General features: G+C 45.1%; 1 long non-coding RNA gene across 2 annotated transcripts; it reads right to left on the bottom strand.

Moving 5' to 3' along the window:
- Window positions 1-849: 849 nt before the first annotated feature.
- On the bottom strand, window positions 850-15484 carry LOC119170507 (uncharacterized). 2 transcript variants are annotated; one of them, XR_012893868.1, is made up of 3 exons: window positions 14838-15484; window positions 7677-11309; window positions 850-7207 (listed from the first exon to the last, which is right to left on the bottom strand). It is a non-coding gene; the product is annotated as an uncharacterized LOC119170507 (long non-coding RNA). The 2 variants fall into 2 exon arrangements; XR_005109694.2 differs by having other exon boundaries at window positions 7677-15484.
- Between the last annotated feature and the right edge of the window lie 10728 nt (window positions 15485-26212).

Below are 26212 nucleotides of genomic sequence, written 5' to 3'. Positions count from 1 at the left end.
CGGTACAATCGACATTTTCTGTAGTTTCACGTAGACCGGGGATCCGCTTGTGACATTGTCGAGGTCAAGAACATTTGCGGGCTGCAAACAATACCCCGGTTGGCACCTTGCGTGGAATATTGTTCGTCACCCCTCTCGCTCTGTTGTATGGCTGCCCTTGAGGTGGTTTGGGCTGCTTACCCCAGGAATGTTTTTCTGTTTTCTGAAGGGGGCACCCTCAAAGCCCCCATATAGATTCATTCTTCAGCACCCTTGGGTCCCCATATTTGAAAATAACGCGTTTCAGTGTCACCGAAGCTTCAGCGCATGCAGTCTCGGGCGCTGCTTCGCTGTGGGGCACTAGTTTCTTATGGTATTAAAGACGATAGTCTTTCTTGGGGTACTTCGACGCAAAAATTTTGGTCTGTCTGTTTCTCTGTCCGTTTGTACATAGTTTCTGATAGTATTAAAGACGATAGTCTTTCTTGGAGTACTTCGACGCAAAAATTTTGGTCTGTCTGTCTTTCTGTTCGTTTGTACATAGTTTCTGATAGTATTAAAGACGATAGTCTTTCTTGGAGTACTTCGACGCAAAAATTTTGGTCTGTCTGTCTTTCTGTCTGTTTGTACATAGTTTCTTATGGTATTAAAGACGACAGTCTTTCTTGGGGTACTTCGACGCAAAAATTTTGGTCTGTATTTCTGTCTGTTCGTACATAGCCTCTTATGGTATTAAAGACGACAGTCTTTCTTGGGGTACTCTGACGCAAAAATTTTGGTCTGTCTGTCTTTCTGTCTATCTGTACTTAGTTTCTTATGGTATTAAAGACGATCATCTTTCTTGGAGTACTGCGATGCGAAAATTTTGGCCTGTCTGTTTGTACATAGTTTCTTAAGTTTGTTAAGACGTTTATTAGCGGACACTCGTTGATGATGCACGACAGCGACAGTAAATGCGGGGACTGACTCTCTGCACGAGCTGCTTTTCTTTTTACGAAAAGGGCGACCCACTAGAAGGCGCTGGACAGGACGACTCACTGTTCGAAGGCTTTGCCACAACTACCCCGGGTACGAAGAGGGAGCCACCTGGTGACCTAACAGCTGGTTACTACGAGCGGGTCGTGGTATGCCTTGAGGCGCTCCACGTTGACAATGTCGCGCCCTCGACGGCGCATGTCCGAAGATGGTTCAATCAAGTAGTTTACAGGGGAAGTGCGTTCGACGACATGGTAGGGGCCTTCGTATTTGGCCAATAGTTTTGAAGATAGGCCAGTTGCAGTGGTAGAGCGGCAGTTTCGGCGTATCGCAGGAGGTGGTCCGCAGCGACAATGGACCAGCAATTACCAGCCGACGTTAGTGGAAGTGGCCCATACAAATCGATGCCAACGCGCCCAAACGGCCTGGCAGGGCAAGGTAGAGGTTGCAGACCTACCGGCGACAGGTGAGTTGAAGTTTTGCGGCACTGACAATCTATGCAGGAGCGAACGAATTGCTGCACGTAGGCGTACAAGCCGCAGCAAAAGTACCGTTGGCGAATGCGGTGGTAAGTCTTCGATACCCCGGAGTGCGCACATTGCGGATCAGAATGAAAGGATTTGCATATGTCAGAGCGCAGACTGCGGGGTATAACCAGTAGCCACTGGCGGCCGTCACCGTTGTAATTGCGTCGGTAAAGGAAGTCGTCGCGAACGGCGAAATAGTGGGCTTGACGACGCAACGCGCGAGTGGATGGATCAGTCAGCAAGTCTATCAGTGAGGCAATTCATTGATCCTTGCGCTGTTGAGTAGCAATGGCATGAATGCTAATGGAAGAAATGGCAAGGTGAGACGCTGAGTTGTGGGCATTGTCGTCAGGCAAGGGAGAGCGCGACAGGGCGTTGGCATCAGCATGTTGCCTTCCGCTGCGGTACAGCACGCGGATGTCGTAGTCTCGCAGGCGAAGTGCCCGCCGGGCGAGACCGCCTGAGGGATCTTTCAGCGATGACAACCAGCATAGTGCGTGATTATCGGTGACGACATCAAATGGGCGACCATACAAATAAGGTCAGAACTTTGTAAGGGCCCAGACGATTGCCAGAGATTCTTTCTCAGTGACGGTGTAATTAGACTCTGATTTTGTAAGCGTACGACTTGCATACGCCACGACATATTCCGGGAACCCTGGTTTGCACTGCGCAAGTACACCGCCGAGGCCAACACCACTGGCTTTCGTCTGTACCTCTGTAGGGGCCTTAGGGTCATAGTGGCGGAGTATGGGAGGCGACGTCAACAAATGACGGAGCGTTGTGAATGCATCGTCGCACTGTGATGGCCACGAATGGAGAGGCCTGTTACTTCTGAGAAGCTTCGTCAGCGGCGATATGATAGTCGCAAAGTTTCGAATGAAGCGCCGAAAGTAGGAACACAGCCCTACAAAACTGCGCAGTTCCTTGACGGATGTCGGCTTGGGGAACTCGGCCACGGCCCGAAGCTTAGCTGGATCAGGGAGAATTCCGTTCTTGGACACGACGTAGCCGAGTATTGTCAGCTGCCGAGCTGCAAATCGGTACTTCTTTAGGTTCAGTTGCAGACTGGCGTCACTCAGACGTGTTAAAACATGCCATAGGCGTTGAAGATGCGTCGAGAAGTCCGGAGCGAAAACGACGACGTCATCGAGGTAGCACGGGCACGTGTTCCATTTCAGGTCACGCAGAACGGTATCCACCATGCTTGGTGGCGGGCGGATTGCACAGCCCAAACGGCATGACGAATTCGTATAAGCCGTCGGGGGTGACAAAAGCGGTCTTCGGTCGAGCGTCCTCAGCCATAGGTACTTGCCAGTACCCTGAGCGCAAATCGAGGGATGAAAAGAATTTGGCTTCTTGCAGGCTGTCAATAGCATCATCTACCCGCGGTAATGGGTACACGTCCTTACAAGTGATCTTGTTGAGGCGTCGGTAGTCCATACAGAACCGCACAGAACCGTCTTTCTTCGTGACGAGGACGACAGGAGACACCCAGGGGCTGTTAGAGGGTCGAATAACATCGCGGCGAAGCATGTCGTCGACTTGTTCATTGATTACACGGCGTTCTGTGGGAGATACGCGATACGGACATTGCCGTAGTGGTGGTTGTGCACCTGTGTCGATGCGATGCGTAGCGGTGGATGTGCGGCCGAGAGAAGGTTGAGCGACATCGAAAGAAGAGCGGAATTCTTCCAACAGGCCGAGAAGCTGGGAACGCTGTACCGGCATAAGATTATCGGGAATAGAGAGACCGAATACATCAGCGGATGATGAAGCAGATGTAGAAACAGCACTAAGCATACTGGAACTTCCGCAGTGCGTGTCATCGGGTTGATCCATGACGTGTGCGTCTTCGATGGGTTCCACGCTGCCGAGACATTCCCCTCGCACTAACGTAACACTGTACGGGGATGAGTTCAGAACAAAAATAGTGGCGCTGCCGTGAGTGACTTGCACGGTCGCAAAAGGAATCGGCAAGCCTTTTCTGGTGAAAACACGACGAGATGGCGAGAGGAGTGCAGTGGTGTCGGAAAGACTTGCGGAGTAGACCGACACCGCCGCGGACGAGTTTGCACGCACTTGCGTGTCGTCGCTGACGAGTAACTTGCTTGCAGCAGATGGACTGTCGGCCGGCGTCAAAGAGAATTGTGTGAGCTCTATTTCTGCTGGTGCACAATGAATGACGGCGTTGTAGCGTGAGAGAAAATCCCATCCTAGGTAGGATGACGTCGTGAGAGCATGAATTATGATGAATTCGACGGCATACATCACGTGCTGAATCATGAGGCGGGCTGTGCACATCGCTGTAGGGTGAATGCTTTGGGCGCTGGCTGTACGGAGGGAGAGCCCGGAAAGTGGCGTGGTCACTTTGCGCATTAATCGGCCAAGTTTTGCGTCCATGACGGATACGGCGGCTCCAGTATCTACAAGGGCAGATGCATAGCAGGCGGCACTCGGGGCACGTGGATGACGTCGGCATATGTGGGCGGCACAGTTTCTTCGAAGGTCTGGGGCCTGGCGATGGTTTTGGTGTAACCAAGGGGGCCAGTCAAAGGAATCGGTGGGGGCGGCCTGGCAACAACTGGGCGTAGCTGAGTGGCGCAGATACGGGAGGCGGCTGGTCGTATTCAGGAACGACCTCCGCGATTTCTTGCTGAATGGCTGGGCGGAGGGCTGGCAGAAGGGTGCTTGACGGCTGTTAAGCATGTTGCAGGGAAGCAAAAGCCAGTAAAGAGACCTGGCGGGCAACTTCCTCACGCACGAATGACTTGATTTCGGCGAGCAAGGTTCTGTGGTCAGGAACTGTTAAAGACGATAGTCTTTCTTAAGGTACTTCGACGCAAAAATTATCGTCTGTCTGTCTTTCTGTCTGTTTGTGCATAGTTTGTTATGGTATTAAAGACGATCGTCTTTCTTGGAGTACTTGGAGCTACAAATTACTGTAAAAAACTCGCAAACAAAACTTTGGCTGTCAGGGGCCCTTAAAAACTTACTCGGGTAAAATGCTACATTCTCACACTTATTTAAAATACATTTGTTTCCTTATCTGTAGATAGCTGAAAGAAAATCTGTCTAGGCAATGCTGCTTGCTTAATAAATATAGCAGTTAAATAAAGTTTACAACTTGTAAAAATATTTCTGAATTCACTAACAAATGCATTATACATGTAAGAATTGAACAAAAGAGGTTTGCAGTGCTACATCATGTCTGGTGAACCTGACATGCCACTATGTATTAAAACATGGCATTGTGCGTACAGTTCTAAGCCATTCAAAATAACAACTACAATCTGTGGTGTCCTCATTTCAAATCTGTGATTGCTCTTAACAGCACCTGGTACATATGGTAGGAGGTATGACACAAATGTCTATTCAGGAGCTCATTATAAGCAATGGAAAACAAAACATTGCCACACAATGAACTCAATCTCACAAACACTGCACATGAAGACAAAAAACATGAAGTGATTGCAAGAAAGGAAAAATTTAGATGCTAGCACGTGGCTTCATTTAGGAATGTTTTTACCCTCTCAAACCACAAGGATGTTAGTATCTCCTTCTAACATTTATTTTTAGCAGTACTAGTGCTACGTCTCGCTTTGCTGTCATTTAAGACTTATTGTTGCCTGGTTGACTGAATTTCTGCCTAATTGGCTTATTCTTTAGTTGCAATTAGTTTCATTGGATCTTTTAGCAAATTTATGCAGCCTGTTTTAAGTGGCCTGCTTAAACTTCTGTATGTATTTACATGTCATGATAATTGACGTAAAAGCCGCGCCGCGGTAGTCTAGTGGCTAAGATACTCGGCTGCTGACCCGCAGGTCCCGGGATTGAATCCCAGCTGCAATGGCTGCATTTTCGATGGAGGCGAAAATGCTGTATGCCTGTGTGCTCAGATTTGGGTGCACGTTAAAGAACCCCTGGTGGTTGAAATTTCCGGAGTCCTCCACTACGGCGTCTCTCATAATCACGTAGCGGTTTTGGGACGTTAAGCCTCACATACCAATCAATCAGTAATTGACTTAAAAAAAAACAATGCATAATCTTTAGGTTTATTTAATGACTCCTGACTGCAAAAATCTCCACTAAAGCTGTGGTGTCGTGGAAAGCGCAGTTGTCAAATCTAGGTCGCATGCACGGTAAAGAATGAAACGATGCGAGCGCTTCAATATGTTAAGCCTGTTAAGTGCTTGTGCCCTCAGAAAAAAAGAAAATCATTTCTGGTCTAAGCAGCCAGAACCAGTTGCCTGACAACAAAGAGAGAGAGGAGAGTAACAATAGCCCTTGCGAGGTGCCACTCATGGTATTATTTGTGTGGGCCTCTATATATGTCATGCCAATGTTGCGTGATGTGGCCAACTGAGATGAACACCCACGCTTACTTAGAAACCAAATTGAAATATCTTGCAGCTAACATCCGCCATAAATAACTAGCCGGCAGTGCCCACGTACAGAAGACAACACAAATATCCTGTTTCAATTTTGGTGTCGGGGGGGTCTTTTGAGAATGGACAGTAGTGGTGAAATGTAGGTGGAAACGAAAGATGAGAGAAAAATCTTTGGTTAGCAGTGCGCCTTTGGCTACTGCACAGCAGCAATGGCATGAGCAAGCACACACACTGGTGGCCACTAGTGTGAACAAAGACTGCTTGTGATATCGCCTTTAATAAATTTGTGTAGTCACTGTGTAGCTTCTGCTACTTCCATGTCAACTACAGTTGAGGTGGCTGCCACTCTTCAACGCAAAAGGGAATCAGTAGCTGCTGAAACAGACAGGAACAATACAATAGATTTTGTAATCTGAATTGGCTGTAGTCAACTTGGTGGCTGCAACGACACTACATTAGAGTGCTCCATCCATCGTGGGCAGTTTCTGTATACTATAACCAACATGATGGAAAGTCATAAATGCTTGAAAAGAAAATGGCACGATTTCAGAGAACCTTTCAGAAGATTGACAAGAAGGCTACTGGAGTGTGTTTCTCGTGTGCCTTATTCATTCAGAAGACATTGGAAAGTATATACACAACCGGACCGAAAATTTCAAATAGTTGCTCAAAAGATGGTTTCAAGTGATATGAAGTGCATCTTGTTCAAAAAAAGCAAAGTAACAGCAGTAAGGAGGAGGAAGCAAAAGTACCTAACAATTCATTTCACTTAATTTCCTGCCCATCGTGCAATACATGTTGACATTACATCTCTGATTAACCAGTGGCTGTGTAACATCGTGGATGTAATCAATATCTTCCAGATTGTGGATTTTCAAAAGTAAATGATTGTAGTTACAAAAACAAACACACTCTGTGCCCCAAGACACAATGTCAGAGGGCAAAGAAGGGCAGAGGAGTGAAAAGGCATGGCCCGACTGTGAAGCACTATGCGAGAGAGCAGGCAAAAAGGTGCTCACGAGGTGCACTCCTTGGCGTGTCTCTCGAGGTGCTTCTTGAGGTGCTGTCGCAACACAAATCGCTGTCCGCACACCTCGCAGCCGTAATTGCGCACGCCTGTGTGTACAAGATGGTGTCTGTTCAGATTACACTTGAGGTTAAACTTTCGGCCACAGATGGTGCAGGCGAATTCCTTCGGTGGTTGTGCTGGAGTGGTTGACACCTGTCGCGTGGCCACAACTAGGACGTCTGTGACAGGAGTGGAATTCAAGATTGTCGATGATGACAAGGACTGCCCGTTGGTGGCACCGGTCAAGAAGTAGTTGATGGAAGGGACTGCGCATTGAGAAAACGAATTGACAAATGAGACTTTCTGTGCAAGTAAAGTGCAGGTTTACTATGAAGTACTTGAACACCAAAAAAAATTTTTGCATAGGCATTGCTTGTTGGTAATGAGCACACATGTAAAATCCTCGAAGCAAACCGCAATTAGCTAAGTGCTCAGAAAGTACATTATGGTAAAAAACTAGAATAAACTAGATGAAGATTCAAAATTGTTGAGTCAATGAGGGCACTGAGGGCACCGAGTGCTTCTATTGAAATAAAAATACGTCACATAAACCAGCAAGTTGTACTCACACAAGTGAACACGTTTAAATAAGAACTGCTGCAGGCGCAATAAGCATGTCGCTGTACCTCAACAGGGTTTTGCTTTCTTTAAAATTGGTAGACGACATGTAATTGCATTGTAATAAGCCAGTATGACATCGCCAGTAGAAGTGAGCAAATGATCGCCAGCACTTACCGCTGTAAAATGGAAATTCTTGCTTGGGCAAGGCTTGATTGACTACGCCTACGCCTGCATTCCCTGTGTAAAACACATGCACAGCAACAGACAATGAATGCAAGATTTAAAAAAATAAGAAAAAAGCAAAAGATGAAGGCCAATTTCAAAGACACTAAAGTGAGAAGTGACTTGTATTAGTTAATCACCTTACCACAATATCAAAAACACCCAGCCGCAAAAATGATATTGGCAAGCTTAAGAAGGTCATGTGAAAAAAATATGGCTGGTGACAATGCTGTATCATACTGTCCCAACTCCATAAAGTTTATTGGCGCCTACTGAAGAGTTTGTTATCATTAATATTACTTACATTCAGTATTACTTACATTTTTTTGAAATGCCATCATTCTAGTGGCTCTGCTTAAGGTAAGTGCTGACTTTACTACAAGTACTATAACTTGTGCAACACAAAGTGTGCAGCTCAACCTCAAGCAGGAATCATAACCTGACAAGAACAATATAGAAAGAGAGGCCATAGTGAAATACAATTATATTTACAATAGCAAATATTAACTTGCACATTATAAGGATTGCTTGATGGCATGTAACAAGATTGAATATTCTGTGGCAATGGATTTCACACTTGCACATTCAAAGCTTGGGCCTGATATGACAATTCAATATTGTTCTACTGCAGCACCCTGTTGACACAAAAGCACTGACCACGACAATGCGATCTGCTCAGATTTGGGTGCACGTTAAAGAACCCCAGGTGATTGAATTTCATGGGCCTTCCACTACGGCGTCTCTTATAATCATATGGTGGTTTAGGGACGTCAAACCCCACATATCATCATATCATATCAACGACAGCGCAATGCCGGAAACACAGTCTTTTCTTTACAACATTCCTATTATGCTTTCATGAATCGTAAAAATTCACCAACACAGAGTTGCTACATAAAAGGGAGTTGTGGTTCATTAAGTAAGTGGAAATGATGAACGTAAACAAACACTGAGAAAGGCAAACATTAATTTAGCTACAAGCATGATAGAAACACATTACAATTACACTGAGACACAGGGTGTCAGCAGGTGCAAGCAACTGTAGACTACGGTAGCAACTGTAGGCCAGTAGTGGTGCAGGCCTCTCGTAATTGACATTTGTATGTGCACGATGAAAACAGTGGCAAACTGCCAACATAGTGAAAACGTGAGATGCATGTCTCCACATCGCAGGCTTGTGCAAAGGAAATCCATTGTGAAACCGTTGGCATATTTCAAAACATGTCAAGTGTCTGAACGCAGTTGCTCACATGTGGGATGTTATTAAAGGTGTTCCATGGAATTAGGCATGCATTTGGGCACAGTGGTTAGTAAAAAAGAATTTTTATACTAGAGGCCCTTTCCCTTTTGTCTTTCTCATTCCTTTTGAGCCCCAACTCTCAGCTTTGCACATGTCAGCGGCTTAAAGTAAATGACTAAACGGACAATTTTTTTCGAAGTGAACAGTCTTATTGCTAATCAAATACAAAAAATGTTGCAAACAATGTAATGAACCCATTGTGCACATTGTACAAATTACAACATTGTGACGCTGTACACGTGAAGTACGTGAATATACAACAGTCAGCACATAGGTCAGCTAACATGTGAACAAAGAAAGGTTGGGTTTGAGAAAAAAACACGAAGACAGACCTTCGTGATAGTGAATGATGAAACAAACAAAAGCCAATGTAGTGTGATAATAAAATCAGATCAGCACAATAAAATTATTATTTCTTAAACACACCCAAGAAGACAATGGATGATTTACTTGCGATACTCAGTCATGTCAGAAATTGAAAAGAGAAAAGACGCACATACATTGTAAGAGAGATTCTCTAGCCAAGTTCACTATCTGAAAAGGTTTTCTGCTTGAAATGTTACAGCAAACCTGTGATGCAAATAAGTCTGGCTGAACCACTTTCAGCATATGACAACTGAACAATTATTCTTGAAAAAATAAAGAGGGGTCAAGGACTGTCATTTTTGTTATACTTTTAGTCTAGCAGTCAAAAACCTTCCAATGAACTAAGCTGATGAAAGGCAACATTTATGCTTTAGCGTTTCGCATGCTTTATCAGTGCAATTTTATGTGCATTTACTCAGAGACAGCACACTTTTGAATATAACTGGCTTTCATAGCCACGAAAACAGACTTGCAGGTAAAGCCCTCCTGCTTAACAAATGTTTTTGTTTGTTGCTGTTCTGATGACAATTTTGCTGTAATGCAAAACTCACTTCTAATGATCCACAGATAAGTAAAAGATGGTGAAATGTAGTGATGGCAAGACAAAATGTCCCAATGCACTGTTGCATGTTAGTGCAACACATTTCTTCCGCTACTATACATTATTGCCAAGGTATTCAATTATTGTTCAAAGAATGTAATGCACCAAACGCAAACTAAGGAAAAAATGCCTGAACATACATAGGTGATGTGTGCAATCAGTGAGACTAGAGCAGCGATGCATCTATTAGCTAGATGCCAGGTCCAAATTATTTATTTTATTACACCTCATACAATGTTCCAACCAGTTCCACAAGTGCATTGAAATATGCACTCAAAAGCCTTGCTAATGTATACAGGGGCACAGGTGCTAACATATGGCAAGTATCCTACCACACATTCTAGGAATGACATGCGAAAACTCGGGCATTCAATACAGATGTACACATGTTCAAATCTGGCCAGCTTCAACTTTACGTTGCATGTGTGCCAAAGTTACAAAGGAACTGATAAAAGTCTTTTTTTAAATAGTTATTCAGTTAGCAGCGACTATAGCTTTAGATGGGCGCTGATGCATATAATGAATTCAGTATAGCAAAGGATGTGCTAAATGGAGTTCCATTGCAATAGCTGTGCTATACACAGGTTGAAAAACACATGTTAGGACGAACTGAAGAATAGTAGACGCCTGATACCATAGCAAGCCGTTGAGTAATGCTGCTGGAGCCATTATTCTTACACGGGGTCTCTGCCTTGACAAAAACAAATCTCTTTGGTCTTTCCCAGGGACAATGCAGATTTGACAATTACTAATCACATTCAGAAAATGAGCACATCTTAGATTTTGATGTTCTGCATTCAACTCGACGTTTTTTCATAGGTATGACAAGATAACACACTCAACAAAACTGCCTGTTTATCCATACTGCATGGCTTTCAAGTGTCAAGTGTAGCTTGACACTTGACATATGGCACTATCACAGACACTGGCTTGTCATTGAGAGCACGAGGGGTGTGCAGCTCTGTCACCAACAAGCGCGAGGTGAAGGTAACACCGACATGCACCCAACACTGCACAGTCTGCCTGGTGTCTTCAGGTGGCAAGCGTTCTTCAGCCTTGAATGGTCACACCAGCCCTCCTTTTTTCATATGGCCTTCAATTAAAAGATGCACAGCTCGGAGGTGACCTTCGAGATGATGCTTGTGCACAAACCTCCGGCCACACAATGAGCACACGAAGGGCCTCTCTCCAGTGTGAGTGCGTTCGTGCTTCCGAAGGTTGCTCGTGCTGCTGTACGTCTTATTGCAAACTGAACAAGTTCTGTTGTTAATCGTTGCTTTTGGCGGTAGCTCTTGTTGCGCAGGTCCGTGAGGGGAGGCTGCATGTGAGAAACAATGTTGTTATGGTTAGTGCACATGTTGGCTGGAAAGTATTCCTACTCTTCCTTTAGTGCGAGATTTTCCTACCAGTAAATATTTAACAACCAATTCAACAAGTTATTTTTGTTACGGTAACTTTTGATTACATTTACGCATTTATGGTGTTCTGTCTCTCTTGTCTGGAACATAAGGCATGCATACAACCGATTTTATGAACACTGCTCACCAAAATTATGCTCAGAAACATTTTATCAAGCTTCTCAGCAGAAGTGAACAAAGTATGCCTGCTCGAAATAGCCTCCTAGGCTGTTCTTACAGGCACGGTACAACAGCTATTGCTGTTATTTGAACGGTGCAATTGACTGTCATTTTAAAATAATGGAGGCTCACATACACAGTTAGAATTGTCATTTTTATGTTGTTTGTATATCCTATGAGCAAGAATTAAGAAATGATAATGATTTAAAAACTTGAAAGTTGAAACAAAAACACCATTATGCTAAAGGGCCTGTTACCAGGGCAATTTTTTCAAACCCTTGTTTAGTCATTGCAAATGAAGAAGCTCAGTTCACAGATTGGTTTGTGGTGAACATGTCTGCCAAGTGTGACATGCTTGCCTGTCACAAAAGCCGTTGAGATCAGAAGCGAAGAGCCACATACACTGCCTGCTGAGAAAAGTGTGCTGGGAGAGGAGAGTGAAAGTCGCATGCATGCACGGCTATGTACTGCTGGGTGGTAGATGGTATGCTCCTCAGAACAGCATCATCATCAGCCTGACTACGTCCACTGCAGGACAAAGGCCTTTCCCATGTCCCGCCAGTTAACTTGGTCCTGCGCTTGCTGCTGCCAATTTATACCCGCAAACTTCTTAATCTCACCTAACCTTCTGTCTCCCCCTAACCCGCTTGCCTTCTCTGGGAATCCAGTTACCCTTAATGACCAGTGGTTATCCTGTCTACACGCTACATGCCCGGCCTATGTCCATTTTCTTTTCTTGATTTCAACTATGATATCCTTAACCCCCGTTTGTTCTCTAATCCACTCTGCCCTCTTCTTGTCTGTTATGATTACACCTACCATTTTCCTTTCCATTGCTCACTGTGTTGTCCTCAATTTAAGTTGAACCCTCTTTGTAAGTCTTCAGGTTTCTGCTCCATAGCTAAGTACTGCCAAGATGCAGCTGTGATATACCTTCATCTTGACGGATATTGGCAATTTACCAGTCATGATTTCCGAGTGCTTGCCGAATGTGCTCCACCCTAGTATTATTGTATTTACTTCAGTCTCAAGGTTCGGCTCTGCGGTTATTACCTGTCCTAAGTAGACATAGTCTTTTACAACTTCAAGTGCACTATTACCTATCTCGAAGAGCTGTTCTCTTCCGAGGTTGTTGTTCATTACTTTCGTTTTCTGCAGATTAATTTTAAGACCCACCTTTCTGCTCTCTTTGTCTAACTCCGTAATCATGAGTTGCAATTTGTCCCCTGAGTTACTCAGCAATGCTATGTCATCGGCGAAGCGCTGGTTACTAAGGTACTCTCCATTAACTCTTATCCCTAACTGTTCCCATTCTAGGCTGCTGAAAACCTCCTGTAAGCATGCGGTAAATAGCATTGGGGAGCATGAGTGTACGCAAGTTGGTGATTCACCATTAGGAAAGGCAACCCCAAACTACACAAGACCCAGACAGAGACAATGCCGCTTCCTGTTGTTTTTTTCCGCTATGTGCTGCATCTCTCTAACCTGTGTGGCTTGGTGGTTACCTTAGCTAATTGCAGACACCAGCAGTGGCAAAAAGGGAAATAGTGTCTGCTTTGTTGGAGAGGCCCATCTCTCGGACGCATCTAAACAGAATGGTTTAATATCTCGCAATTCCTCTAATAATAAACTGACCCGGAAAAGTATTCAAGAACTTTTTTCAATGGCACTTGACCAATTCCAATACTAATAAAAACTCTTAATGGGAACTTGTGAAGTCGCCTTTCAGTGTGACAAAGGCTGTGTACTCGTCAGAACAGCCTAGAGGATGGTGAAAATAGCATTGCTTTTTGTTTACGCTGGTCAATACCCTTGCGTATGTTACTGAATTCACATCCTTATAAAGTGCCTACCTATTGCTATATAAAAAAAAACAAATATATTTAGAAGTTTTATGCTTTTTTGCTACGAGCATCTGTATTATCAGTCACTTCCTAGTTTTGACTTCCTTCTACGGCACTTAATTTTCAAGCCTATTCAGTGCATCTCATAGGTACTCTTTGTGATTCATTTATAGCTGTACATGATTGCACATAGTGCTATCTGGGTTATCATTGTGTTTATCAGTGATGATTTAGCTAAACAGCTTTGTAATTTACCAATTTACTGTCATGTCTCCTTGCCTCAGAGGTGACAGTGAGTTAATTCAACTGGTTTCACTATAAAAACTATGCACATTAAGCTCACTATTTAAAAGAAATCCTTAAGCGTATGTCAACTACATGACTTTACTTTAAGTACATGTGTTAAGGCAATACTATATCTAGAGTAGCATTCAAATAAATGCAGTAAGGCACTTCATTTTTACAAATATGAAAGTTGAAATTGTACATGCATCAGTTAAGCTCTTAACATTAAATGCACACTCCTCTTTATAAGTTCATTATGAAAGTTTAAAAAGCAAACATTTAAAGCACCGTGTTCAAGTTTATATAGCATCCCAGCATAACATAATGGCACTCAAATGGTTTTCTTGAATACTGGTTCATTGATAGTTGTGCCAGAAGGCAAGTATGAAACCATAACTTGTGACAGTTTACTTCTTGCCACACATAGTCGCAGTAACTTCTCATAATAACGAAGTCATTGGCTAAATTGTAAACGTTGTCAGAAGTTTTGACGATTGAAAAATTGAGTGAAGTTAAATGTCAACATATGTTAGTGGAAGCACTTCAACGTACAGGGCGTTTCAGGTAGGCAATGAAAAGAATGCATGCAACATGAAAGCTTTCTGAGGTGCCCTACAACGGTGAAAATATCACTTTGATGTCGTTCATTGGGTGCAATTTGTATTTGTAGGCACATCTCAGCAATTTGAAGCTGTCACAGCTTACCTCATATACCTCAAAAATGCTATTTAATTTTTTCCTTCACACTAAGCTAAGACCAAACTAATAATTTCATGATCATCTAATGGGAAAACAACTTGGGAATAAATCAAATATATTATAATTATTATTTTATAGTAATCACAGGACAAAATTAAATGCAAGTGGTTAAAGACTGCTGAATCACTTTCGTAAGCGATTAAGGACCTATGCTGACGAATACGGTTGCTTTCCATTCTGGCAAGCATCATACACGGGCAAGTTTTGAACTAGCAATATGGGGAATATAGTTATCTCCCACTCGAGTTTCATGAAGCCCTACTTTGCATGTTTTAAGCAACAAGCGACTACTTTTCGGATGTCAAGAATACCTAAATAAACAACTAGTTAGCTTTAATGCCAACTAGTTGTTTCAATTCAAACACTTCCAACAATGCAGACCTCCACACGCAGCACATAACGACAACTGCAACAGATGGCGCGTTGTTTCCACTCTAAACCAAATTCAGAATGAGGAGCACAACAAACAACACACGCTCATAAATGCCCGTGAGCTGCCGCTAAGAAAGCGAACGGACAAATTCTATCGCAAGGTCATGTGATTATACCCTTCGTAAACCGATTGGAAACGAACAATAGAACAAGAGACAAATAGGTAAAGAATACATGCGAGAACAGAATGCACTGTGCGTTTCAAATGGGCGTTCCATCACGCTATTAAAGTAACAGCCCGCAAAACAAGCTCTACAGATATTCGCTAATCAATCGAAAGGAAGTTTTAGTTCCTTGCGGGAATTTCACAAGCCAGATGACGTTGTAAGCACTGAGGCATCACTTCTTCACGGCACATCGTTTCAGTTCACGCAAAGACCAGCGCCCATTCGCGCTGACACTTGGCGATGAGCGGCACATTCTTGAGGGCACACACTCAGAGAAGCACTGATTTCACGTTCCTCCCACGGTGGCACGTTGATACTCCGTTAGTGGGCACGCCGCAGAGCAAAAGAACGTCACCGATCATTATAGGGAACAACATTTAATGAACCACAATGAACTGTACGCTTCTCGTAGCTTCTCGCATATCTTCCCAAGCCGCTAGCCGACCCCATGGTTGCTGCTTGGTAGAATTATTGGCCGCTGCATAGCTAAACTTAGCAGAAAGTTGAGACATAAAAACGCTTGTGAAAAGTATTAAAATAAAAACTATTAAAGTCAATAACTGATGTTTTATTTTATTAGGTTTAAAATAAACGTGAAAACAACAGAACAATTTTATTTTGCATTTTAAACAAAAACAGTGGCGCTGTAATCGTAAACGGTGTGCGTAGCAGGATGCTTAAAATGATATTCACGGCATTAATTTGCGACAATGGTACACATGTGTCCCGTTTTTTTAAGAACAAAAAATTCTGCTTTGACTTCAACCTTTGCCATTGTTACTTTGCAAATTTTGAGTGTCGTTGATATCGTCTGCTTCGATGGTTTCGACTGTTCCGCGGATAAGTCGTCGCAGTTTTGTCTGAGTTTGTTTCGCGTAACGCAGGCAGAAGGAAAGGTTGAACGTTTTGGGTGAGCATCCTTAGTGAGAAAATTGCCTTGCAACTGTCAGTTTTGGAAGTACTACGCAAAAGAAGGTACAGCACTTTTTTTTTTCTTCTCGCTAAGCCTAGTTAAATCACAGTTATGCATGTGTATTTTTATGTTTTTAATGCGTTATAAGTCACGGGAGACATCTTTCTCCTGTCGGAGGCATTAGAATTGTTCTTCATACGCTTCCTGAAAAATTGATTAGCACGGTCACCTGGCGCCTCCCGTCAGTGGCGTAGCACACAGTGCCCGTGCCATTTTTAAATTTTTTTTTGAGGGGGGGGGGGGGCACCTCTTTAAAATGATCATTACAGCGAAAACTGTTATGAGATTACAACTCGGGTGGTGCGCAGTTGTCTGCCGACCCCCGTAACCACATCGCACCGAGTAAAAGCTTCATTGACATTGCCCGGTGGTATTTAGCGGGGTGGGGCTACAAGCACCCCGGCCTTGGTGACGGCCGCGAGTCCTTGGACACGGGCGGCTTCCTGGGCGTGCCGGACTGCCCATAGTGATCGGTGAGATTGCGACTGAGCAGAGCCGCCTCCCATCGTGCCTCGCGGTTCGAGACTGCCATGTCTACGCGGTTCATATAGGGGACTCTTGCACGCTCCCGGTGCACTCCCACAGCATGTGCTGCAGCGTCGCTCTAGCTCCACACGCTTTACAGTCGTCGGATGTATAAATGTCTTGGTAACAGAGGTGCAGGATCACTGGGTTCGGGTACGTGTGAGTCTGTAATAGTCTCCAGGCAACCTCCTGTTTCTTGTTTAGTTTTTTTTTCGTGTGGTGGTGGATATTTGCATCTGTTCAGTTTGTAGTGTTGGGTGACATCTCTGAAAGTTGTCATGCTATCTCCCCCCACGTCCACTCCCGCACTGTTCTCGATGTCTGCGAGACATCGGGTCTGCCGGCACGCGCCACAGCTCGGCGTGCAAGGCTTGACCCCTAATCCAGTCCCCCTAATCCAGGTCAAGCCAATATTGCCTTTGCGAACGTTGAGAATGTGTGCTGCTTCGCGGGAGATCCTGCCGCTGGCGTAGTTGCGTAGGGCCGCCTGAAAGTCGCCTAGTATCACTTTGGCGTCCGTGGTAGCTATCGCGAGGGCTATCGCTGCTTCCTCGGCCACCTCCGTTTCTTCCTTGCGTATTGTAGCGCTCACGATGCAAGTTCCTGCGCAATTCGTGATCGCTACGGCAAATCCGCGTTGCCATTCGTAACGGACCGTGTCTACGTAAACGGTGTCTTTACTGTTGCCGAATTTGTTTTCCAGATCTAGCGCGCGTCTGTTGCGCCGACCAATGTGATGAGTGGGATGCTTCCTGGGCAACGGCAGAACGACGGTGATTTTATTGATATGTGGGGTTTAACGTCCCAAAACCACCATATGATTATGAGAGACGCCGTAGTGGAGGGCTCCGGAAATTTCGACCACCTGGGGTTCTTTAACGTGCACCCAAATCTGAGCACACGGGCCTACAACATTTCCGCCTCCATCGGAAATGCAGCCGCCGCAACCGGGATTCGAACCCGCTACCTGCGGGTCAGCAGCCGAGTACCTTAGCCACTAGACCACCACGGCGGGGCGGCAGAACGACGATGCGCTCGCGAATATGTCTTGGTATTCCGACCTTTTCGCCACGCTGCGTATGATAGTTTATGCACAGTCTCTCAAGAATGTGTTGACCGGTTCTAGTTCTCGCCAAACGTTCGTACTGGGTGATTGTGCTTCGATTAGACCGCTGGATGCGCGCCAGCCGATAGACTGACCATCCTTTTTTGCTATCTCTCTCTATCTCTTCTCTTTCCACTCTCTCTCATCTTTATGTCCCCTTCCCATTCCCCCAGCGTAAGGTAGCAAACCGGGCATGTGCCTGGTTAACCTCCCTGCCTTCTCTCTTGTTGTTCATCCCCCCCCCCCCCCTAGGAGAGGCAGTGAGCAAAACAATAATCGATGGTGAAGTCCCCGATGGATGGAAACGTAGCAGGACGAACGTGATCTATAAAGGAAAAGGGGGACAAAGCTGACATGAACAACTAGCGTCCTATAACAGTGACATCAGTGGTCTACAGACTGGTGATGCAGATTGTAAAGGAAAGACTGCAGGCATAGATTGAGGAGAAGAGGGTGCGGGGGGAACTGCGTTATGGGTTTTGGAAACAAAGGCTGTTGGAAGACAATCTGTTCTCCATGACACAGTGTATCAAAGTTGTAGTAAAATAACGCCCCTGTGGCTAGCAGCTTTGGATTTCAAAGGAGCATACGATAGCGCCGTTCAAGAGGACATGTGGGAATACTGGAAACACTAGGCGTACAGCAAAGTGTCACAGATATTTTAAAGGAAAACTCTAAAAGTAACAAGGCAGTTATAAAATGGGAAAAACTGGTATCCAAGCCCACAGAGATAAAACGGGTGCTTAGACAGTGGTGTCCTCTGTCGTCCTTCGTATTTTTGATGTATATACAAGGATTAGAGGCCAAATTAGAGCGAAGTGGACGTCGCTTTAACCTATTTTTCTTCAAACAAGGAAAACTCCATGAGCAGGCACCACCATGACTGATGTACGCGGATGATATAGTGACATAGGCTAAAGCAAGGAAAATTTGCAGAGATTGTTGAACATCTGTGGCAATGAGGGAGGGAGGGTATTGTGAAACCCCAGCTGGAGAAGATTTTCCGTGCTAGTATTTATTGGTAAGCCTATTGCGCGTTTGTACGCCTTGCGGAAGAGACGGTCTAGCTTGGTTCCTTCAGTAGGAGGCAACGTACAGTACTCGCGGATTGAAACAGGACACTCGTAGGCTCGTAGCGCGTGGCCGCCATGTGCATGTGCCGCCGCTCGTGGGCGTTCGCGGAACCAGGGTGTTGCATTGTGGTATAGAGTGAGGGAGAGAACACCTACAGAGCAGCATTACTTCTTCCGGTCGCTAAAGAGTCGGCATTTATTTCACAAAGTGCACACTGTCAGCGTGCAAGGGCTTCACCCTATAGTTCAGGATGATGGCGCAGAGTTTTTCAAAGCACTGGGGTTTAGGGACCGGGAGGGCAAAATAGACTTTATGCGGGTAGAAAAAACTAGAAGGAGGTAATCTGATTGGTGGCTAAAGTAAAGTCAAGGCACGAGTGAAAATTAAACCCTTCACTGCAAAGGACGAATGCTCAACCTCACTATTTAAACGGAGAAAAAAAATCTAGTTTTTGTTTCATTGAGAATTACGGCTTGGTGGCGTTAGCCACCGCCCGATCTAAAGGGTACAGCCATATCCATCCATCCATCCATCCATCCATCGTGTGCTTTCGCATGCATGCAGGTCCGATTGAGTGGATGGTGCGCACCATTTGAGCAGACGACGCCCTCGATCTGCGCCCTTCGACGATGAGGCACATAGGCAAGTAAGATATGTGATACAGCTAAGATATTGGGCCTGAAATGTGCTCATAGACGTGATACACAACTGCACAAAAGCAGTTTGTCCTGATTTTTCTCGCGACGAAAAGGAAAAGCAGCAGCCACGGACCTGTTTCCGTGCACCATTAAAACAATCACTTAGTATTTTGTGGTTTCGCCCCGAGCAGCCAATATTGCGGCTATTCTGCGTGGCAAGTTTTCGTAAAGCTGCCGTGCACGGAAGAACGAGATAGCTTCTGCCATATTTATTCAACAATAGGCCACAGTTTGTCCTAGCGACACTAATGCATATTAGTTCCATGTTGCCTGAAGGTAAGCCTGTGACTCATTTTCTTTCTTTTCGAGGCAGAAAGCACGAAGAAAACTTTTAATGTCTTATGCAGGTGTTTATCAGGTATACGAACGCACGCAAGGCGCAATCTCCTAACTTGTATCTCACCTGCACAGAATGCGTATAACGCATCGCCTCAGTGCGCAGAACAAGAGGGTCGTCTGCTGGCGCCGCAATAAAGTGGTGAGCAGCGGCGTACTAGCGTGGTCGACATACAAATGTGCGCGAGCCTTGCAACCCCACGCTGGCAGTGTACACATGGTGAGCTACAGGTCGACAATTTGGCGACCGCAAAGAGTAATCCTGCTCCGTAGGTGTTCTTCCCCTCACTCTATACCAGAATGCAACACATTGGTTCTACGCGCGCCCATGAGCGGCGGCACATGTGCCGTCGGCCACACGCTCCGAGTGTCCTGTTTCAATCCGCGAGTACTGTACGTTATGTGGCTCATTACGAAAGCATATACCAGACGGATGGCATTGCTTTCTTTCATTCCGCTATGGCGACTTGTTATTCGTTGCAGTAGCCGGAGCGTTCCGTTGACAGCACCGTCTACTCTGCGTAGGGTTTCACCGTTGTGGCCATTGGCCGACAGGTGCAAGCCCAGTACTCGAATGTTGTTAACTTGTGGGATGACGGCGCCGTCCGATGTTAGTACTTTAATATCTCCGTCTGCACGCTCGCTGGAAGAATCGGCGTTCTTGGGTTTACGGCCCCTGCATGTGGGTCTAGGAGCTCCGATTTAGCCGCGGAACATTCGAGGCCCGTGTCACGAAGGTAGTCCTGTACCACGTCGACCACCTCCTGCAACGTTTGCTCGATATGTCCGTCATTCCCCTCGGCAACCCAGAGGGTGATATCGGCGTATAAGCTGTGGCCTTCTTCGCCCCCAAGAAGAACCCCACAAGAAAACAGCGAAAATTCGATGAAGCTTCTGTACATTCACACGTGAACAATGCAATACTTGAAGAACATACCAGAGCTTACTGACTAAAAATATATTACAAAAGATCGCTTTGGCAAAAATCGATAACTGGAAACCTTTAAGTTGCTCAGCTTTTTTATCGTAGCTCCACGGCCTGACGCCGCCAGTACGGTTCACCATCACAACAATATTCCAACGGAACGCCTATACAAAAGTGGTAGTCCATGAAATACCAGCCACCAACTCTGGAGTCACAGGTCATTCCCCGTGCCAGTAACCCACGCACTTACTCCAGTTTACCAAACTGCCACTTGCATTACAATAAAGGTTCACAATTTTTACGGTTTTGGCGATACTATCATGGTATTTACAATACACAGCTATATCATCTGGGTATGCCAGTACCCGTCCTTCAGCTTCTTGTAGCTTGTACCCTTTTATGTTACTGATCTTCATGATTTTTTTGGCAAAATGACTCTATATAAATTGAAAATAGAAGGGAAGACAAAGTACAGCTTTGTCGCTCAGAATGTTTGACATTAATTTGTTTCCCAAGAACCTTGTTAATGATGAGCCGAGTTTTACATTCAGCATATGCCATTCGAACTGTATCTCGAATTACGCTACCAACATTGACATGGTCCAACAAAAGAAAAAAGAATTTCATGAGGTACTCGATCAAATGCTTTTTCTAAATATATCTGAATTATCGTGATGTGATCGCTTGTGGCATCACAACACTCCAGTACACTTCGTACTTTGTGAATATAGTGCGTCCCTTAATTCCATTGATTGATAGATATGCGGGGCTTAACGTCCCAAAACCACCATATGATTATGAGAGACGCCGTAGTGGAGGGCTCCGGAAATTTCGACTACTTAGGGTTCTTTAAAGGGATACTGGTACAAAATTTCGGGTCCGAGATAGCCTGCGGGGCCGACTTTTGTGAACATTCGTATATCATCTGCAAGATATCAACAGCGAATATAGCTTGGAAGGTATTTTAAATTCATTTTGAAGTTTACGTAAGCGACTGACTCCATAGCCCTATAGACACCATCGGAGGTCAGGTGACCCCTTACTTCCCTCACGTCACCACGCTATGGTCAACAAAACAAGTTATGATGACTTCATAGCCGCCATTTTTCTTTTGCCGCGTTAGTTCCCGCAGTCTATGTTTCTCGGCGGCTGGTTGCGATTGCGTGGCCGAGGCGCACGTTTAGAAAGTTATGTGTTTGGCGACATTCCAGTCCCGTTTCCTATTCGAAAGTAATTCTTTATGCAAACCGTGTGGAAGTGCGTCACAGTTTTGTGTGTTGACGTGGTCAAGAGCTGCACACGCTAGGTGGCGACAGATGCACCCAGTTTTTGGAACTCTCTCAAACCGAAACTGATTGATAATGAGGGGCCTGTAATTAATTACCTGTCGCGTACTGCAGCAAACGATGTGTTGTGTCATAACTAACAGGCCCCCAGCAACGCATTGCAGCAGAAAAACGCGAGGCCAAGTTTTTTGTGTCAGTACCCCTTTAACGTGCACCCAAATCTGAGCACATGTATGGGCCTACAACATTTCCGCCTCCATAGGAAATGCAGCCGCTGCAGCCGGGATTCGATCCCGCGACCTGCGGGTCAGTAGCCGAGTACCTTAGCCACTGACCACCTTCGTGGTGCGTCCCTTAACTCCACATGTCTGGTGGTTGCCTACGATGTTATTAATAATTGTCTGCAGTCTCCTTGCTAACACTTTCATCAAAATCTTACAGTCGATATTTGATGGACTGATTGGCCTGTACGACTTCACTGCACGTAATTTAACTGCGTCTTCAGTTTTTGGAATTAACATAGTTTAATATAGTATAAAATAGCAGAAAAGAAGGTGGCAGTACCTTTGCGTTTAAAGCTTCGTTAAAAACCAGTGCTAAGATCTGTGCTAGTTCGATAAAAGACGGCCGTTAACCTGTAAAATCTTGGGGACTTTCCCAAATGGAGAGCAGTGATTGCTTTTGCCACTTCCGCTTCAGAAACAGGAAGCTCTAAGCTGTCTTTCCTGCAATCTTCCTGCAAACTTTTGGCAACAATTAATTTTCCGTCCATCCATTCATCCATCCATCCGTCCGTCCGTCCGTCCGTCCGTCCATCCGTCTGTTCATCACCAACTCTCTCTCGGTTACAGTTGCGCTATGTTTTCTAGAATATTGTGTTACGTGGTTTCGGCTGACAGTAACAATATATTATAGAGACATATAGTTGCGCAAACTACGCCGCTGTTAACTCCGCGTTGAAGCCATCCCGTAGTACGTGCGGGCGCTACGAGGCAATAACGACGTTTCAAGGAATTCGAGCACATCCGTACACCGCGATTGAAACCGCCAGGTTGCACCAATATCACGCATTAAAGAGAGAAACCTGTGTACGCCATCTATTATTTTGAGAGCTGTTGCTGCTTACAGATTTGCATGCTAAATTTGAGAAAAGCAGTACACGAAAATACGTTTTCCTGTTCTACTCCTTTACTTGCACAAATGTGTGATAGGACATTCGATTGCACCCACACATAGATATGACGCATAGATTAATGCTGTAAATACAGATATACGGGATAATTATGTTTGCATGCAACCGTTGTCTTTTCGCGTAACAGGCTTACTGCCGCATAATAATAATAATAATAATAATAATAATAATAATAATAATAATAATAATAATAATAATAATAATAATAATAATAATAATAATAATAATAATAATAATAATAATAATAATAATAATAATAATAATAATAATAATAATAATAATAATAATAATAATAATAATAATTTTTATCTATGCAAAGATACGAATCCTCCAGTGACGTGCGAGGCTAGACAGAGAAAGAAAATACCCTTACGCTTGCGCGTCTCTTAGCCTCCTTTCCTCCTCCCACGGAAGGGCAAGGGATGGCCACAGGGAGGGAAATGAACGGGAAGTGGAAGAACAAATACACACAGGGAAAGCAAAACTGAAAGAGAGGAGTGACCAGGCGAAGGGCTTTCACGAGTCATTGAATGTGGACATATGACAATGTTTGTAGTCACATCTCGTGCGCAGGGAACGTGTTTGGATGTGTCTGACGTCTATGGGTTGGGTACTGACATTCTAGCACACCAAAATTGCGAATAAACCTGGTAGCCAATAACTAATATAAGCAGATAGTTATTGCTCGAAAAGCGTTGTGCTTGAGTGAGTCACTCGGCTAACGAGTTTCTGGTCGCATGGCTGTATAATCGAAAAGCAAGCCTAAGACAGTCGCTTTCCAACCTAACTTGGGACTTACGCTTGGGACTTGATTGTACTGGAACACGTGGAATCAATACGGCCTCGCGAGCTCTGAGTGTCGTCAGTGTGAATGATCCTCACAAAAAATTCATGAGCTTTAAGGATATCGTAACGATGCCATGGAATATGTGACCAAAATAACTTCTTGCGCAACTTGTAGGAGAAAAATATAGTTATCTTTTCAATAGAAGAACGCGATGGAGCCTCTGTAGCGTAAGCAGGACATCTCGGGGCGTATTTACGTGGTACATTTTCATTGTTTGCGCCGTTGGATCCATGCATGTTACTTGGACATTCACGGCTGTCCAAAAACGACCTGTTTGCAAAAAATCACAGCATATCCACGGAGTGAATGATGATGGGTGGGGCGAAGCGTCCGTTAGCCCGTCCGTGCTTCCGTTTGTCTGCGTGACCATCCGTGCGTCCGTCCGTCTGTCCGTGCGTCCGTCCGTGAATACGCCCATCCATCTGCCTGTCTGTCTGTTCGTGCGTCCATCCGTCCGCACGTCCGTTTGCTAGTCTGTCTGTCTGTACGTCCGTGCGTCCGTCTAGTGAACACTCCAAGTACTGCCATCTCGCATCCCCGGTGGCACATACCCGCTATCCCCGGTGGCACATACCCGCTCTAGAGCGGCTATGTGCCACCGGTAGCTACGTTCTACGACATACATACATACAAGGGATGGACAGACCCACTCCTTAAGGAGCTTCGCCCCTAAAAATGGCGTCGTCATTGCATGGTCGTTGACGGCGTTGCAGCCGACTCCATCAACGAAGCATCATCTGTTTGCTAGAAACCAGCTTGTCGCTTAGCGTGCGCGTGCTGAAAGATTCGAGAAAAGAACATCCCGCTCGGTATAACTTGCAGCTTCATCGAGCCAAACAGCAAGTCAATGAATGCAAGGCACCAACGGGTATAGGGAGTCAAAATGTGAACAAAGCGAAGAAATCAAATGCAGAAAACGAATCGCCTATTCGGCAGCGTGGCCACTCGCCCTCTGGCGGCATTCATCAGGAGGGGATACGCATGCCAACGACACCTGGTGGCGCGGCCTGAAATCTATTGCTGCTTCGTCGTCGCTTTTGGTGGGACCGGGCTTTTGTGCTTCGCTCCCTCCTCGCGTTGCCGCGTGTGGAAGTCCGGGAAGGGCTTTTGTGCACGCGCCGTTCCATTAGCAGTGGTAGGTCTCGCCACTCGGCGCGGTGGGTGCGCATGGTTTTCTGCACCAATGCTTGTATGTCTGTACATGTCTGGAGGTTCCAGCGTTTCGAATGAACGTGGACGGGGCTGGATGGCAGTGCTACATCGATGAGCTGAAAAGATCGATGGGTCGACCTGAGAGGCAAGCCAGAAAAACAGCGTTAGAGCTTAGGAAGGATGAAGGTCTGTCAATCGCTGTGCAGACTGGTGTTAATAGTACTGTTCCTCCTCTAATCTTACAACCATTCCGATAGACTGTTACGTGCATTCTAGGGAACGAAAAGAAAAAGACAGCGGTGGAAGGCGCTGTATAGATGTGAAAATGTGCTAGTACCAGCACGAGAGCTTTCGACACTTGCGCGCTATTCGCATTCTCTGCTTGCTGTTGACCTTATTAGTTACTCGCAGCTTGTATTATTGTCTTTTCTGAGGCCATAGAACGAGAGAAAAAAAAAGAGAACACCCGAATTCATCAGTTGCTGTCACGAAAATACGTGCATAGAATATATTGCTATCGGCTTATGTCAGCTCATGCATCGTCTGAGCGTAGCACGAGACATTGAAAGACCATCAAATTATAATTGTTGCCCATGATGGGCCGACGTTTGTCTCTCGTTCCAAACGTTCTGATGTGCGTGAATTTGTCACATGGCAGGTTACATCAGTGTTATAAGTCAGTTAATCTCAATAGCCACCTCGAAATTGATCGCAGACGCTTATTTGCTTCCTAGTTCGTGCCGTTCGGAGCAGGGAGGCTGGTTTAACAGCCCGTGTTGGAGAAACTCCAACATCAGCGTCGTTGCTTGTCAGTAAACAATTACGGTGAATGCAAATGGTTGAGATGATGGGTCCATCGCGGTATCGAATTCAGGCCTCCTTCGCGGCAACCAGGAGCGGAGCTCTGCGAGTCCTTTAAACTGTTGAGGAAATAAACGCCTTACAGGTGGCATATAGAGCTGTGGACAACAACAACAACAACAACAACAACAACAACAACAACAACAACAACAACAACAACAACAACAACAACAACAACAACAA

Source organism: Rhipicephalus microplus, chromosome 2, assembly GCF_043290135.1.
Source record: "Rhipicephalus microplus isolate Deutch F79 chromosome 2, USDA_Rmic, whole genome shotgun sequence".
NCBI classification, from domain to species: Eukaryota; Metazoa; Arthropoda; class Arachnida; order Ixodida; family Ixodidae; genus Rhipicephalus; species Rhipicephalus microplus.
The sequence above is the reverse complement of the archived record's forward strand: the minus strand, read 5'-3'. Positions and strand labels throughout refer to the sequence as shown.